At 38.8% G+C, this 18,643-nt stretch overlaps 1 protein-coding gene across 2 annotated transcripts in view; it reads left to right on the top strand.

Annotated features, from left to right (window-relative positions):
• MLLT3 (MLLT3 super elongation complex subunit) overlaps positions 1 to 18,643 on the top strand; it is a 303,624-nt gene that overhangs the window by 112,996 nt on the left and 171,985 nt on the right. The gene's annotated exons all lie outside the window — the stretch shown is intronic.

Raw genomic sequence — 18,643 nt, 5'->3', positions numbered from 1 at the left:
TTCCTGCATCTGCTTTGTTCCCTCTATCTCCTTTGCCCTTTTCTGGACCCTCCTTTCCTTTCACCTGAATTTAATAGTTTTTCTTACTTCCAGGCTCCCTTCCCTCTAACTATTTTCCACATTGTGACCTGTTACTATTCTTTTTTTTTTTTTTTTTTAATTTATTTATTTAATTTCCCCCCCTCCCCTGGTTGTCTGTTCTTGGTGTCTATTTGCTGCGTCTTGTTTCTTTGTCCGCTTCTGTTGTCATCAGCGGCACGGGAAGTGTGGGCGGCGCCATTCCTGGGCAGGCTGCTCTTTCTTTTCACGCTGGACGGCTTTCCTCACGGGCACACTCCTTGCGCGTGGGGCTCCCCCACGCGGGGGACACCCTTGCGTGGCACGGCACTCCTTGCGCGCATCAGCACTGCGCATGGCCAGCTCCACACGGATCAAGGAGGCCCGGGGTTTGAACCGCGGACCTCCCATGTGGTAGACGGACACCCTAACCACTGGGCCAAAGTCCGTTTCCCTGTTACTATTCTTAAAACATGGGTCAAGTTTCTCTACTTCTTAAAAGCATTTGGTGGTTATCTATTGCCTATAAAATTCAACTTCTTACAGTGCTCTTTCAGGAGCATCACATACTGGCTTTTGCCTACCTCAGGGTCAGCCACACACAGCCAGGTACCTGGAGCCATACTTGAGTTCATTGGTGGTTCTCCACCAGGCTGTGCATTCTCTGTATCCTGGGGTTTTTGCTTACGGTTTTCCCTTTACCTACAATGTGCACCCTTTATTTTCTTGGAAAACAACTTACCTACTTTTCCTTTAAGATCGTTTCTTTTGTGTGTAGCTTTAACTGACTCTTCTAAGACCTAAATGGGGGATTCTTTGCCTGTGGTAAGACAGTATGGTTGTTGATAAACTTACTTTCATGGTTAGACGATTAGCTGCATAAGGTAAAGGAAACCGTGTCATAAGTATTTGTGGTATAGAATTTATTTTCCATTATATTTTATAGAAAATGAAAGACTCTTAAAGTAAATGAGATGCCTAAAAATGGTGTATTTGAATGAAGATTTGTAATTTATCATGATATGGAAGTAGAAAGGGAAATATTGCAAACCCTCAGCACTTAAATTAGTGACTAGATACTAGGAACTATTATTGGTATATTATCCGAAACACATTTCCACTGGGCTTCAGAAAGTGGGTCTTGTTTGTTTGTTTTTGCTTGGAACAATGGGAGATTCATTTCAGACCAATGAAAGATTGATTTGAGAGTCTTAATTAAAAACTGTTTTTAATAATTATTGGTTGGGCTAGATGTAAAACCTAGGTGTCTGGGCATTGACCAAAGGAGAAGGGAGAATGTTAGTAGAAGAGGGGTTGGAGGTGATAAGCTGAGAGTCAGGAGTTTGCCATCAGTTTCTCTGTAATATTTAGGATAAATATTTTTCTGAATCCACTTTTCTGAACTCCTAGAGGGTCTAAGTCAGTAGTGTATACAGAACTGTAGTAGACAAGATGGAAAATAATATAGGCAGGAGCAAGGGGACAGTACGGAGCCCTGGGGATTTCAGTATACATAGCTTATTTTTAGCCTTTACTTTGAACTGAGTTGCCAAGTATTCTGGCAGCCCCGGGGATATGATCTGGGGCAAATCGTATTTTCCCAAAATTTTCACGATATTTTCTCCCATCCCATGTGCTCTTATAAAATCTAAAAAGATTGTCATGCTGCTTTATTCAAGAGGTGGGGTCTATGTCCATTTCCTATAAAGTTGAGTGAGTTTTTACGACTTTCAGCTAATAGAATACTGCAGAAGTAACATTATGTAATTTCTGAAGCTAAGTCATAAAAGGTGATGGAGCTTCGTTGTGGAAATCCAGTACTCAATTGTGAAGCCTTCAGCTACCATGTAAGCAGTCCAGCTGTCCTGAGGTCATGATGTTGTGAAGAAAGACCATGTTTCAAGTCCCTAAGAAGACTACATTAACAAAGATGCCCAGTTAGCACTCAGCTGCTCTAGACCCCCACTGCTTTGGACTTTTCACTGCAAAAATGAGAAACTCAACCAGAATCTCCCAGCCAAACTTTCCTGAATTCCTGACCCAGAAACCATGAGACAGAGTAAAGTGATTGTTTTTGTTTTAAATCACTAAGTTTTTTATCTAAGCAATGCAATAGATAATTGAAACATGTTTCTTTGGAGAAGCATTTTCTATTTTATGCTAGGTGGCATTGAAGGAAGATAGCGCTGAAATTAGAAGCATCACTGAATGTATGTAGATTTAGAGTTATTGCATTAAACCTGGTTCCCCCAAACTTTCATATCTTAGTTGGAAGTAGATCTAGAGGAATCTTTTTTTTTTTTTTTTTAAGATTTATTTATTTACTCCCCTCCCCTTCCACCCCAGCTGTCTGTTCTCTGTGCCTATCTGCTGCGTCTTCTCTGTCCGCTTCTGTTGTCGTCAGCAGCAGGGGAGTCTGTGCTTCCCTTCGTTGCGTCATCCTGCTGTGTCAGCCTCTCCGCACGTGTGGCGCCACTCCTGCGCAGGGTGCACTCTCCCTCGCGCTGGGCGCCCCCCTTACGGGGGGCACTCCTTGCGCGCAGGGCACACCCCAGTGTGGCACAGCACTCCCTGCGCGTATCAGCACCGCGCATGGGCCAGCTCCACACGGATCAAGGAGGCCCGGGGTTTGAACCCTGGACCTCCCATGTGGCAGACGGACATCCTAACCACAGAGCCAAGTCCGCCGCCTAGAGGAATCTTAAAAGACATAGTTGTGTGACAGGTAAGGAGGGGCTAGCCAAGGGTAGACCCTTAAACTAGACTGACTATATTGCAAGGAACCCATCTGTTTTGGAGAAGTAAGACCATGGTCAAGAAATTCTGCAAATGATCTTGTGGCTGTCTCTATAAGAACAAGGAATGAGGCAAAAGTAGACTGTTTTCAAGGAGGCCAGAACTTATGTTGAATAATTTATTTTTCATTGTGTTTCTTTAATATTAAAATTTGAGTATCTAAAGTTAGTGGAAATGAAAAAGTTACTTTTAAAAGTATGAAAATGAAAGGATGCCACAGAATGGAGAAAATGTTTGCAAAACATATATCTCACAAAGGACTTGGATCTTGAATATATAAAGAACTCTTACAACTCAATAATAAGATAACCTGGTTAAATAATGTGCAAAAGATTTGAATAGACACTTTACCAATGAAGATTTACAAATGGCAAATAAGCACATGGAAAGATGTTCAGTATCATTGGTCATTAGAAAATGCCAGTCATTAATAAAACTACCATGAGATGCCAATACATTCCCCACTAGAATGGCTAAAATTAAAAAATACTATCCATACCAAATGCTAGTGAGGAGGTAGAGCAGTTGGAACTCTCATACACTGCTGGTGGGAAGTTAAAATGGTATAACCACTTTGAGAAAACGTTTTTCAGTTTCTTAAAAGATTAAGCATCTATTTGCTGGGTTATTCTACTCACAGGGATTTGCCCATGACAATTAAATGTATAGGTCCATACAAAGTCTTGTATGCAGATGTTCATAAGAGCTTTATTTGTAATAGCTTTAAAGCGGAAGTGACCCAAATATTCAAGAGGTGAATGTATAGACAAACTTGGTGTATGCAAACAATAATATACTATGCCATAATAAAAAGGAATAAAATATTGATACATCCAACAACGTGAATGACTCTCAAAATAATTATGTTGAATGAGAGACACCAAAATTCCCTCTGACCCCCCAAAAGAGAAATATAGTATGATTTTATATATAATTCTAGAAAATTAAGTGATTTTCATGACAGAAAGATCAGTGGTGGCCTGGGGAAGGAGGTAGGGTGGGAAAGGGGAAGAATTACTAAGGGACATGAGGAAATCTTTAGGATTTTTTATATTCATTATTTTGATTGTTGTATTGTTTTCCTGGTTGACCCTTATGTCAAAACATAAAATGTGCACTTTTTAAAAAAAGATTTATTTCTCCCCACCCCCTCATTGTTTGCACTTGCTGTGTCTGTCTGTCTGTCTTGTTTCTTTAGGAAGTATGGAGAACTGAATCTGGGACCTTGATATAGGAGGGAGGTGCCTAATCACTTGAGCCACATCCATTGCTTGCTTTGCTGTGTCTGTCATTATGCTTTTCCTCCTGTGTCTCTTGATGTGCCATTTTGTTGCATCAGCTTGCTGTCTAGCTTGTCTTCTTCAGGAGGCACCGGGAGCCTCTGCTCCCTGCTTTGTTGTCTCTCATTATGTTTTTCTTCTTATGTCTCTTATTGCGTCATCTTTTGTACCACCTTGCTGCGGCTGCCTGTCATACCAGCTCACTGTCTTCTTTAGGAGGTACTGGGTGCTGAACCACAGACCTCCCATGTAGTAGGCAGGAACTCAATCATGTGAACCATATCTGCTTCCCAAATTGTACACTAAAAAAAAAAAAGATTCATTCATTCATTCATTCATTCATTCCCACCCCCTGTTGTGGCTTGCTTGTTATCTACTCTCTGTATCCATTCGCTGCATGTTCTTCTGTGTCTGCTTATCTCCCTTTGTTGCATCATCTTGCTGCGCCAGCTCTCCGTGGGCCTGGGCCGTCAGCTCTCCACGGGAGCGGGCCAGCTTGCTTTCACAGGGAGGCCCCGGGATGCGAACCCAGGGCCTCCCATATGATAGACAGGAGCCAATCAATTGAGCCACAGCTGCTTCCCTCAAATTGTACACTTTTAATATGTGTTTTTGAATATCAATTATGCCTTAATGAAAATGGAACAAAAAGAAAACAAAAGAAGTTATATGGGAAAAATTAGGGTTAAGTGGAGGGCTTGAACCATAAGACCTATTGCTACTAATATCTAGCTAAGCATCAGGGCCTTAGATTTGCTTTCCTATTTCCTGATGGATAGGCCGTGTCTTTACTAGCAAGAGACCATTTAAATCTATAGCCAAAACTAAACCAAGCTTTGAGTATCAGAGGTTTAATCATGGAAGAAGCACTATAATGAGTTAGAGAGTAAGGAATTTATTATAGGAATTAAACCTTAAACCATTATGGTAGGAGCATGGGAAGTGGAGGTCCAGGAGGGAAGTTGGAGGATCAGTGGAGTCTCCAGGCAGGCAGTCTGATAAGACAGGTGTGAGGCAAGGCTCTGGCAAATCTATGGGAAGCTGTGCCTCGGCGTAGCTACCACCTCTGTGGGTTCAGGACCAAGTGTATGTTGGTGGGCCTGGGATTGCTGTTGGGCTACAGAGCTAGCTTGAGAAGTTGGACAGGGGTCTGAGAGGAGCAAGGACAAGCTTGAACCCCACTAGCACGTCCATTTGTGTTACTTTAATAACCATAATGATCATGCAGATTCTACTTTTAGTCAACTTAAACCCAGAACCATACATGGAAGAAGATTCTGGAAAATGTATTTCCAGCTTAACCAAGCTGATCCAGCACAAACCAATACACCTTGCTGATGAGCTTGGTAATTGTAGTACTTATGAACATAAGCTTGCCTGTTTTCAGGTGATGGGTAGGTTATGCCAGACAAATCCAGAATATCGTTAGGAGTGATCTAAGGGGAATAGAATGGAACTAGAGTTAGTCCAGGCATGGGGAATAAGGAATAGATCTTTTCAGAATGAACAGTGATTACAATATAAACAATGGGCAGACTCTGCAACCCTTCTTACAAGGAAGGTGTTTATAGCAAAATAAACACCTTTTCAACATAGTAACATAAACAGTTTCTCAAGGAAACATTTTCTAGCATTCAGGAAATGTTTCTTTCTTTACAAACAAAAAATGTGTTTTTCTAAAGATTTAATTTACCTAAGGGCTCTGTTTTAGAACAAGGCTACGATTGTAGAGGGATAAAGTTATTCCCAGACCACTTTTGTGGTAGGCTATAGTTAGTCCTTATAAAAGCATCTTGTTTAAAGATCTGTAGACGAATAGAGCAGAGGCCAGTACAAGTGTACCATATTACATATTGGATACATCTCTGGAAGTTGTGTAAATTGTACTTTTGTGAGTCAAAGTGCATTACAAATTCCTCGTAGCTTGCATTTTCTTATGAAAATTCTTCTTGAAAGTCTGAGGACCTTTTGTTACAGGGGTAAAGTACTGAGTACCTACTACCCAGGGACTATGGCTATGATGGGAACTTTATATATTTTTCTCCATCATGCATATTTAATTCATTTGTAAGGCCAGTAAATTCTTCCCAAAATTGGTAATTAGGATTTTTATATTAATGTTCTTTAAAACATTTTTAATTTGGAATGGTTAAAAATAGATTTCATCTACAAGAATCATTTTAGAGTTAAAAGGGGGAGGAAAATTCTTTAACAGGAATGCTTAATAAAAAATGGAGATGCCCTATTTTTAGCATGTTATTAAAAATAATTCTAGTAGTGCAGTGAAAATACTGTAATAGGCATGGAATAGCCACATGCATTTTAAAAAAATCATTGTGAAAGGCCTGTTTTAATTAAAAGATTTACCAACAGTCTTTAGGAATCATTTGTTCATTGTTGACTGTGATTTTCTGCGGCTCTCCACAATTGAGAATGTATAAGCAAAGGACAGTTTGTCATGCCACCTTCTACCTTAGCCTTAGATTAGTGTTTCTCAAACTTTACTGTGTAGACAAGATGACCTGGGTGTCTTGATAAATGCAAATTCTGATTCAGTATGTCTGCGGTGGGCCTGAAATTTTGCTTTTCTGATAAGCTTCCAGGTGATGCTGATGCCACTAATTTGTGGACCATACTCTGAGAAACAAGGGAGTATAATTTTTGGTGTGGTTGTCCATAGTTATTCAACATTTTACAGTTAATGTCATGAATATAGAGAAAATTATTATCTTCAGTACTCCCAGTTTTTGTCTTGAAGGCAGAGATAATGGTAGACTCCCATTGGTAAGAAATTTCCATATAATTTGGTATGATTGAAGTATAGGCATTGCCTATTCAGCTATGTGTTACATTTTTATATTTACTGAAGAGGGCCAGTTTAAAAACCAACCTTTCATCCAGATGCATATTTCTGTAAGAAGAAAAATAAGTCATCTTGTAAATATGTGGGGTCCATCTATGAATTTACTTCTTTCCCCTGTAAGGATCTATTTTAGTATCTCAAAAATTAACAAAATAGTTTTTCTTTGAATGTTAATATATAAAAAACCAAACAAGTTATTGGTGGGTATCCAAATAAACTCAGGGCCAACATGCATGTTTCTGAACAGCCCCATATTGAGGAAATGTTTATGGTGGGAAGACTTATCTGTTTGAATGGTGAAAATGGGGAACTAATTTGAAAATACTTTTAAACTATGAACATTTTTTGACTTTTTAAGTTGGAGAGCCTGAAAATGTTGATAAATTTTCCCCAAGTGCTATTAAAACAAATTGATCTTTAATATTGTCAATGATAACTCCAGGCAGTTGGATTTATCTGGGAAATATTGAAATAAGAATGTGAGGATAGGAAAAATATGTTCAGGGAGAGAGAAAATTCAAATACTTCAAGGAACCATTTGCTTATTTCTTAAAATAACCCAGTTTTAAATTTTAAATTGCACCTTTACAGTATAATTGAAGATTACAAATAAAAGAGAGTATCTTTAAAGCTTTCCGGATGAGTGCATAAATCTGATTTTCCTTGAAGAATGGGGAGATGTAACCAAATGGCCCCAGTGGTTTTGTCCCTGTAGAGTGGTAACGGACCATGGAAATCATTCTACCATGGGGAAGGTTCCTGTTACATTTGGGAAGAGTTCCCAGGGATTCTGGAAGCCAAACTGTGTTTGTCTGCTATAGTGATAATTGATAGCAAAAAAAAAAAAAAAAAAGTGATACAGTTCCCTGGTGCCGCATGACAAGAATGCCAGCAGACACAGAAAAACACACAGTGAATGGACACGGAGAGCAGACAACAGTGAGGAAGAGGAGAGAAATATTTTTTTAAAAAAAGATGACTATCAAAGAATGATAGTTAAAAATATATTCATCTCCTCTTCCTCACTGTTGTCTGCTCTCCGTGTCCATTCACTGTGTGTTTTTCTGTGTCTGCTGGCATTCTTGTCATGCGGCACCAGGGAACTGTATCACTTTTTTTGTTGCCTCATCTTGCTGTGTCAGCTCCATATGTGTGTGGCACCACTCTTGGGCAGGCTGCACTTTTTTCGTATGGGGCGGCTCTCCTTGTGGGGCACACTCCTTGCATGTGGGGCACCCCTACGTGGGTGATACTCCTGTGTGGCACGGCAGCCCCTGCGTTTGGCAGCACTGCACATGGGTCAGCTCACCATATGGGTCAGGAAGCCCTGGGTATCGAACCCTTGACTCTCTGTATGGTAGGCAGATGCTCTATCAGTTGAGCCACAACTCCTTCCCTGATAGTCTTCTCCTTGACTTTGACATCCAGGAAACAAACGAGCACTTGGGAAATGTGTCTTCCAAAAGACTGGGGCTATTTGTTTACTATCTAAAAGGTTTTCATCTGTGTTTCAGATGGTTGAGTATGTTAGAAGTCTGTATTCCAGAGGAGAGAGGAAGGTGGAATATCCTCCATGTGGCCTAGGTATTAATATGATAGCATATTTTGAAGTATGAGCTACACGGAAATAAGTGTGGTATTAAAGATAAGAAAAGTAAACATGTGCATTGTATGCTATTTGGAAAATAGACAATAAAATAGTAAAATGTCCAGTATATTCTTTCTAATATTTTTTCTGTGTAGTTTAAAAATATTGCAATTATCCTAATCTTTTCTCCATACTTTCTATGACATAAGCTATTTCCTATATCACTATATGTTTTTTTGGTGAAAGTTAGTTTGGATTACTACATAATATTCCATTTATAAAAGGAATAACCATTTAACTATTCTTTCTTATAAAATGTTTAAGTGGATTCTCATATTTTTCTAAGATAAATTATGCTATAATGAACATCTGTGTATAAAGCTTTTCTCTGACCAGATTTTCTCACTAAGTCAGATTACCAGAACTAAAATTCATATTCTTACAGGAAACTTTTTCTTAAAAACTGCACTGTAAAGTTGAGGGATTGTTTACAAGGAAATACCCTTCCCTGGTGTTAAAAGATAATGATGTTATGACAAGGTATTAAAGGCTAAGCTGGAGCTGGACAGGTGAGATTAACCTGGTTCTATCTTTAACAACTATTTTAACACCTGTTGAAAAGGGGGAAAAATAAGACTAGAAACTTGTCCTTTGGTAAATGCTTTAGGAGAAATAGAGCTGTTTTTGTGACAAATGCATTGAAAACAGTCTTTTCCTAGTAAACAAAAGTAGGTAAACATTTGAAGATAAAGGTTTGTAATAGAAAAATTTTATAATGTGTAACTCCTAACTCTCTGAACTTTTTGGGGCAAAGGTCTTTAAGTAGTTGTGATCCACTAAGCAAACAGAAAACAATTAGAAATGAGAATAATACCTGTAGTAGAAAAAAATTAGAAACCAGTTTACAATTCAGATTACATGCTGATGATTTGTAATATTTTTAGCCAGTTTTCACAGGTATGATGATAAACTGAATAGGTCATGAATCCATCCTAAAAGTTCCATCAAGTTAAAAATAATTACAGACTTCCAATGGCCTCCAGCATTTTCATTGTCCTGGAGTCATGAAACAATAGACTTGTAGCCAGAAGAGATTTTCAAGACCAGATCTATAAACTATTTTCTTACCGATAGAGATAGTTATGAAATAAGTGTTTTTCTCTCTCTATATTTCTAATGTTTAGAAACTTAGTTTAGAAATTTTAATTTTTAAGTGAATTCTAATTTCTCTTGATTACAACTATTTTGTACTCTTCTTTATAGTTAAAATGTCTGCAAATACTTTTCTTTACTAAATTCAAGGCATTAATGTATATGTGTATGTACGCTAAATTCATGATTTTGTTTTACTGTTTGTAAATAGGTTCTGAAGAAATATCACATATTTGGTTCAATTTTAATCATGAACCATGATTAAACTTGCACATATAAAAAATATATGTAATTTGTAAGCCATAAAGCAAAATAATTAAATGAAAATCATAAAGCTACTATCCAACTTAAGAACTAGAACATGACCAAAACTATCTTTGAGCTCCTTCTATAGAGTGTTCGGTTTTGCAGACAGTTAAAAAAGTATCTTGGTGCCTACATCTTCTAAATTATAATTTGTAAGCTACTAGTCTTTGAAAAAATCTAAACAAGTATATGCAATTTACGTTAGGAACACCTGCAAATTAATTATTGATGTCAAGGCATATACATAATTCATAATGACTGACATAACAGAGGAGTTTTAAAAATAGGATGTAAGTATTGAAAAATGTTTACTATGGCTAGATTTTAGATGTTTTAAATTTCTTTCAATGGAAATATTCTCTTTGTTTTTAAATAGGATATTTTTTCATCTTTTATTATTGAACCACAAAACAAAACATGAGTATACTAGTTGTATATAACAATAGGTGGTCATTTAATAGCATGAATTCACATTACATATTAGAAATCCAAGGTTAGTTTATGTTAAGAGGAATTATGTGTACTGTATCATGCCATCCATAAGCCCAAGGACCTTCTGTGTTCCCAGATCTTTACCCAACACTATAGAAATTAAGATTTCATGGGTTAAAGCCATACAAGAAAACATCAATGCTAGAGGACAGTGCTACTGATTAATAAAACTCTAGGAATACCAGTTTAAAGGTTTTCTCCACATTTCTCTCCTAGTTTTCCTATTTTAATTACTGTTTTGTAATATAATAGTTATTGATTTCTAGGTTGATTTTTAACTAAATCTCTCTTAAATAACAGAAACCCAAATTATTTTTAATTTTTTTTGGTTACATCTTTAGTGTCTTTAGTAGTGTCTTTAGTAGAAACCCCATTGAGGATTTGGAGCCAAATTTTGTTCATCTTGACAGTCATTGCAGGTGACTACCACACATGCGTATTTGTATAGCTCCCATAAAATAAATATTAGTTTTTATTTTTTGGCTTTTATTCTTTCCTAATTCTTTTCATGTTTTCATTGCCTTTATTTGGAATATTGTGCTTTCCTGAGCTTTCTCAAGCAGGGATGTCTGAATAGTGTGGTACAAGGGATATTAGTTCATTATTTGAACTAAAATGAGATATTTTCTGAAGTAAATGGCTCTTCTAATCACTTTCCTTTTATAATGCCATATTTAAAAGGATTTGCAGATAAGACTAGAAAACAAACTGGATTTACATTAGAATTTAGCCTTTATATTGACTAAGAATATCCATCTTGACTTTTGACTGTATAAAAAGTATGTGGTCACTTTAAATGGATTGTACAAAGGATGGGACTTTAGAACACAGGGAATCCAGTGGGATGATGGACTGTAGCTAACAAAACAAATATGAGAATGCTCTCCCATGAACCATAACAAATATACTAATGCAGGGTGTTAATAATTAGGTGGGTTGGGGGAAAATACATCAAATATAAGATATAACTTATAGTTTAGTAGTAATATATTTTTAAAAATTTATTTATTTCTCTCTTCTGCCTCCTTGTTGTTTGCACTTGCTGTGTCTTTTCATCTTCTTCGTTTCTTTAGGAGGCACTTGGAACTGAACCTGGGACCTCCAGTGTGGGAGGGAAGTGCCTAATCATTTAAGCCACCTCCATTCCTTGCTTTGTTGTGTCTCTCTTTACATTTTCCTCTTGTGTTGCTTGTGTCACCTGGTTGTGTCAGCTTGCTGCCATTGCCTGTTGCTCCAGCTCTCTGTTTTCTTTAGCAGGCACCAGATACCAAACCATGGACCTGCCATGTGGTAGGCAAGAGCCAAACTGCTTGAGCCACAGCTGCTTTCCAGTAGTAATATTTTGATGATGTTCTTTCATAGTTTGTGACGAATGTTTCACAACAATGCAAGGTATTAGTGGTGGGGAGATATATGGGAGGCCTGTATGATCATATACATGTTTGTTTTGTAAATTCACAAATTTTACTCTACATTTATTGTTTATGTATATTCATATATGGATGATAAACTTAAATTTAAAAAGTTAAAAAAGAAGTGTAGGGAAGCAGATGTGGCTCAGGTGATTGGGTTCCCATATACCATATGAGAGGTAGGTCTAGGGTTCATTTCCTGGGGCCTCCTGGTGAAGGCAAGCTGGCCCAAGCAGTGAACTGGTCCATGTGGAGTGCTGCTGGCTTAAGTGGAGAGCTGGCACAGCAAGATGACACAACAAAAAGAGACACAGAAAAGAGACAATAAGAGACACAGCAGACCAGGGAAGTGGCCAAGAGATTGAGCACCTCTCTCCCATTCCAGAAAGTCCCAGGATCAGTTCCCAGTGCTGCCTAAAAAGAAAATAAGCAGACACAGAAGAATGCACAGTGAATGGACACAGAGAACAGACAATCGGGGCCGGGGTGGGGTGGGGTGGGGGGAAGGGGATAAATAAATGAATAAATCTTAAAAAAAAAAAAAAAAGAAGTATATGGTTACATAGGTTTGAATTTAATTTTAGTAAATGTTAGTTTTCCCACTTGGGTTGACTCTATACATTAAGGACATTAAAAAAAGAGTTCCTCTAAGATTTAGAGAAACATTTCATTTTAAGCTATTTTGTTTAAAATTTCTTTTTAATTTTTGACCTTTAAAAAAGAAGTTACTGACAATCAGCAAGATGGCGATGGTGTAAGGAGCTCCTAGAGTCAGCTCCTGCTACAGGACAGTTAGTAAACATCCAGAGGTATCTGGACCTAGTGGAAGCACCTGTTTGGGGACTCCAGGAGACCAGAAGAGCATACTGCATCATGCTTGAGGGAATGGAAGGAGGAGACTGCCCATCTGCAGAGAAGACTCATAAGTAGAGCACTCTACACCCTTGAGGCTGGTGCCCATCTTCCACTGGAGGCACAAGCCACCTCGGGAGCTGTTCCAAAAACAGGGGAGGAAGAGATGGCTGGGCACCAACTTCAGCTACTGATGATTAAATTTAGTGGGCTAAAGTATAAACCTGAGAACAGGTAAAGTTTGAGCCTGTCCAAATCAGAAAGAGGTTGGTAACTGCCATTTTAACTACACGCCTGGCACGAGGGGAAGTGGGGCGGACTGAAAATCACAGTGCTGGTGGGGACCTGCTTCTTTCCATCCAGATCAGATTGCAGCTCTAGCCTAGGTCCCAGCCCCACCTCTGGCAGGGAGGAAGCTAGGGGGACCTGCACCAGCCTCTCTGGAAAGCTACCGGACAAGCTGCAGAGGCCAGTGATTATCCTACTCTGGTGGCACAGGCCTCTCCAGGAGCTATTCTATGGCTGGAATTGGAAGCTCCATTTCCCAAAAACAGGGAGGAAATGATGGTTGGTTACCGATTCGGCTACTGATTAGTAGATTCAACTGGCTAAGGTATAACCATAGGAACAGCTGGGGTGTGAATCTGTCCAAGTCAGAAAGGGGCAGATGACTGCCATTTTGAATCCGCCCCCAGCCTGAGGGGAAACCAGGACTGAAAATCAGAGTGACGGTAGGAACTGGTTTCACCCTACAGCCCTACACTAGGCTTCAGCTCCACCTCTGGCAGGAAGGAAGCTGGTGGGCCCCGCACCCAGCTTATCCAGATAACTGCAGGTACTTTTGGCTGGCACAGAGTGAACAATTGGAAGTCTACCAGGGCAACTGCGGTCATCTTAGACCCACACTGCATAGATTGCTGGCCATAATTGCAGCTCCATCCCCACCCCAGGCAGGGGAGAAATGGACATGAAGCTTCATCAGCCTCTCTGGGCAACTACAGTCTAGGCCTGCTTGACTTGGATTATTCCACATGGCTGTGACTCTGTCCCTATCCTTGGCAAAGGAGAAAGTTGGGAGAAGCTGCATTGGTTCTTGGGGCAATGAGGGCAGCTTGAGCCTCCATAGTTTATAGCACCAACTACATCCTTGACTCCTACTGTACAACCAGCAAGGGTGAAAGGGCAGAAAGCCCTAAACTAAAGGAAAAACTGCACCCAGAATAAATACTCTAGTAAGCCAGATGCCAAGACACTAACAAAAAATTACAATCCACACCAAGATGCAGGAAGATATGGCCCAATTAAAGGAACAAGATAAGCCTCCAGATGATATAAGGAAGTTGAGACAACTAATCATAGATGTTCAAACAAATCTCCTTAATAAATTCAATGAGATGGCTAAAGAGATTAAGGATATTAAGAAGACCCTGGATGAGCACAAAAAAGAATTTGAAAGCATACATAGAAAAATAGCAGATCTTATGTGAATGAAAGGTACAATAAATGAAATAAAAAATGCACTGGAATCATATAGTAGCAGATTTGAGAAGGAAGAAGAAAGGATTTGTGAGCTTGCAGAATTGGCCTCTGGAAATGAACATACAAAAGAACAGAGGAAGAAAAGAATTTAAAAAACTGAACAAGATCTCAGGGAAGTAAATGACAGCCACAGGCATGCAACCATATATGTCATGGGTGTCCCAGAAGGAGAAGAAAAGGGAAAAGGGGCAGAAGGAATATTTGAAGAAATAATGGTAGAAAATTTCCCAACCCTATTGAAGGACATAGATATCCATGTCCAAGAAGAACAACATACTTCCATCTGAAAAAATCCTAAAAGACCAACTCCCAGACACATATTCATCAGAATGTCAAACGCCAAGGGCAAAGAGAGAATTCTGAGAACAGCAAGAGAAAAGCAATGCATAATATATGAGGGATACCCAATAAGATTAAGTGTTGATTTCTCAGCAGAAACCATGGAGGCAAGAAGACAGTGGTCTGATATATTTAAGATATTATAAGAGAAAAATTTCCAGCCAAGAATCTTATATCCAGCAAGACTGTCTTTCAAAAATGAGGGCAAGATTAGAATATTCACAGATAAACAGAAACAGAGAATTTCTAAGCAAGAGACCAGATTTTCAGGAAATACTAAAGGGTGTGCTAGAGCCTGAAAAGAAAAGACAGGAGAAAGAGGCCTGGAAGAGAGTCTAGAAATGAAGATTATATCCATAAAAGTAACTGAAAGAGTCAAAAGAGTGGTGAAAATAAAATATGACAGATAAAACTCAGATAGTCAGGAATAAACTTAACCAACGATGTAAAGCACTTGTGTTCAGAAAACTGCAACTTTGCTGTTAATAGAAACAAAAAAAAGTCCTAAATAACTGGAAGAACATTCCATGCCTCATGGGTTGGAAGACTAAATATAATTAAGGTGTCAATTCTACTCAAATTGATATACAGATTCCATGTAATTCTGATAAAAATTCCTCCAGTATTTTTGAAAAATATTGAAAACACAATCATCAAATTTATTTGGAAGAATAAAGGGTCCTGAATAGCCTGAAACATCGTAAAAAGGAAAAGTGAAATGTCATCTCCAGACTTTAAATCATATAACCTAACTATAGTGGTAAAAGCAGCATGGTACTGGCATAAAGACAGACACGTAGACCAATGGAACCAAACTGATAGTTCAGAAACAGACCCTTACATGTATGGTCAAGTGATTTTTGACTAGCCTGTCAAACCCACACAGCTCCGGGAGAACAGTACATTCAACAAATGGTGCTGAAAGAACTGTATATCCATAACTGAAAGAAGGAAAGAGGTCCCCTATCTCACACCTTATCCAAAAGTTAACTCAAAATGGATAAAAAACCCTCAAAATAAAAGCAAGAACCATAAAACTTCTAGAAGAAATTGTAGGAAAATACCTTTAAGCCCTGGTGGTAGCTGGTGGATTCTTTAAGGAGAAGGAGGAGGACTGAGATGGACTGCTGATGTTAAATGTATGTAGAAGTTTTAATTAGTTTTATTGTAAAAATGAGGTACTGTATAGAGTGGATGGTAAGAAATAGTGATTAACAGCTAGTTTATAAATGGGGATGTGGCTGAAAATGGTAGTCTAGGGATGTAAATGCCAACTGACAGAATGCTAGACAGTAATCTAGGAACTGAATAGCACAGTACATCAAGAGGTGGATGAGAATTGTGGTTAATGGTACAGAGGCAAGAGTGTCCTTTGTGAGCTAGAGCAAATGTACATCACTACTGCAGGGTGGTGGCAATATGGAGAAGCATGGGAAAACTACAACTGGAGTGCCCTATGGACTGTGGTTAGCAGTAATAATGTAATATTCTTGCATCTATGTCAAAGATGTACTTTGTTAATAATGGGATGGTGTGGAAAATATAAGTCATATATACACTGTGGATGGGGTAACAATCAGATTATATTATCTGTAATAAATGTTCCACCATAGTGTATATGTTGACAGAGGGGTGTTGTTTGGAAATTATGCACATGTGCATGATTATTTGATAAGTTTACAACTTCTGTCATAAAAGAAATATTTAAAATATAATAATAGGGTATATTGGGAGAAAAACACACCAAATGTAATATAAGGACTACTTAGATCAGCAGAATATCTCAGCCTACATGTAATATCAGGTGTTAAAAACTGCTTTTTGACTTTGTTTAAAAGGGGGAAATGGAAAGGACAAATGAGTTTATATGGCTATGAGTCGGGAGGTCATCAGAGGGGTAAGGCTTATGCACACCTTAGCAGGGGACCAGAGACAGCCAAAGTAGACAGAAGTCCAGGTACTGGTTCTCCTGAGGGCTACAGAAACCTACAGGTTCTGTGGTCATGGCAGATGACTCTGGACTTCAGTGCCATGTCAGTTGTCCCTACTTTGGAGTTTGTGTTCCTGAGTGTGATGGAGTTGGACCTTTCGACACATGCCTCTTCTGTTACTTTTACTGGACCTGTGGTTGGTGTTGGGGTTGGTGTATACTCAGGAGACATAATTTGTAACAAATGTCTCACAACAATGCAAAGTGTTGGTGGAGGATTGATGTATGGGACCCTTGTATGATGTTATGCATGCTTGCTTTGTAAGTTCAAAACTTTTCTTTTTTTTTTTAAGATTTATTTATTTATTTAATTCCCCTCGCTCCCTCGGTTGTCTGTTCTCTGTGTCTATTTGCTGCGTCTTGTTTCTTTATCCGCTTCTGTTGTCGTCAGCGGCATGGGAAGTGTGGGCGGTGCCATTCCTGGGCAGGTTGCACTTTCTTTCGCTCTGGGCGGCTCTGCTTACGGGGTGCACTCCTTGCGCGTTGGGCTCCCCTACGTGGGGGACACCCCTGCGTGGCAGGGCACTCCTTGCATGCATCAGCACTGCACGTGGGCCAGCTCCACACGGGTCAAGGAGGCCCGGGGTTTGAACCGCGGACCTCGCATGTGGTAGACGGACGCCTTACCACTGGGCCAAGTCCGTTTCCCCAAAACTTTTCTTATACACTTAATTGTTTATGCATGTTCATATATAAATGATATAAAGATAATAATTGTGTGGGTTGGGAAAAATACTTTGGTTAGTAGTAATATTTTGACAATGATCTTTAATCATTATTTAAAAGATTTAACAACAATGCAAGGTATTGGTGGTAGGGTGAGTAATGAGGATCCTTTATGATGTTATATATATTTGTTTTGTAAGTTCACAACTATCACTATACATTTATTGTTTATGTATGTTTATGTATGAATGATATACTTTAATAAATAAATTTTTTTAAAAAAGAAATTACTTCCTTGTTAAGTGAAGTTTAGCCATCTTCGAGTTGAAATTTTTAAGTGAAGTATGAACATTATGAGCCAATTAGTTTTCTTGAATGTAAATAAAACCAATTCTGGTCATTACTAATTCTTAATTTTGTGTTCTCAAACTCATCATTTAACTTCTCTTTTCCTCAGTTTCGACATCTATAAAACAGGAGTGATAACTTCAGAGTTTGTTGTGAGAATTAGATAAGTTACACTGACCAAGCTCTTTCATGTAGGAAGTGCTTGTGTTAGTTTTCTATTGCTGCTACAACAAATTAACACAAATGTAGTGGCTTAACACCAGTTTATTATCTCACAGTTCTAAAGGTCTGAAGCTGGGGTTTGTTCAGCTGGTTTCTCTGCTCTAGATTTCATCTAGCTGAAATCTTATAATTAGTATAGGGAGACTGTGAATTTGCTTCCAAGTCAATTCAGATTGTTGGCAGAATCTAGTTCCTTGAAAGTGTAGGGTTGAGGTCTTCATTTGCCAAAGGACTGCTGATGCAAAGTGTCAGAAATGGGTTGACTTTCGTAATGGGGATTTTATTTATGGTAAAAGCTTACAGTTCCAAGGCCATGACATGTCCAAGTGAAAGCACCACAAGGATGCTTTCTCACCAAAGTCTACTACTGGTAGTCGTGGTGTCCTGCCAAATGGCAGTTGGGCCTTTGACAGGGCTTGTGTCTTCTTGAGCTACTTCGTGGGCCCAGCCTCTTGGAGGGTTTGTACTTAAGCTTTGGCTACTAGTTGTCCTTGAGTCCTCTCTCACATAGCAGGATCAAAAATGACACCTTCCTTTCTTTGTGTGTGTGTCTCTCTCTGTGTCTCCGTTGATATCAGACCTAGCAGAAGGGCAGAGACTCAACATAATTCATGTCTCACTGATGTAGGGCAATCAAAAGCTGTCTCAACAAGTGATCTAAAGTTAAGCTAATGCAATCAAAGGGTATACACCCATAGGAATAGATTAGTTTAAGAGCCAAATCTTTTTTTTTTAATCCAC

The sequence above is a fragment of the Dasypus novemcinctus genome, chromosome 8 (genome assembly GCF_030445035.2).
Source record: "Dasypus novemcinctus isolate mDasNov1 chromosome 8, mDasNov1.1.hap2, whole genome shotgun sequence".
Lineage (NCBI taxonomy): Eukaryota > Metazoa > Chordata > Mammalia > Cingulata > Dasypodidae > Dasypus > Dasypus novemcinctus.
This window is presented reverse-complemented; position numbering and strand designations above follow the sequence as displayed.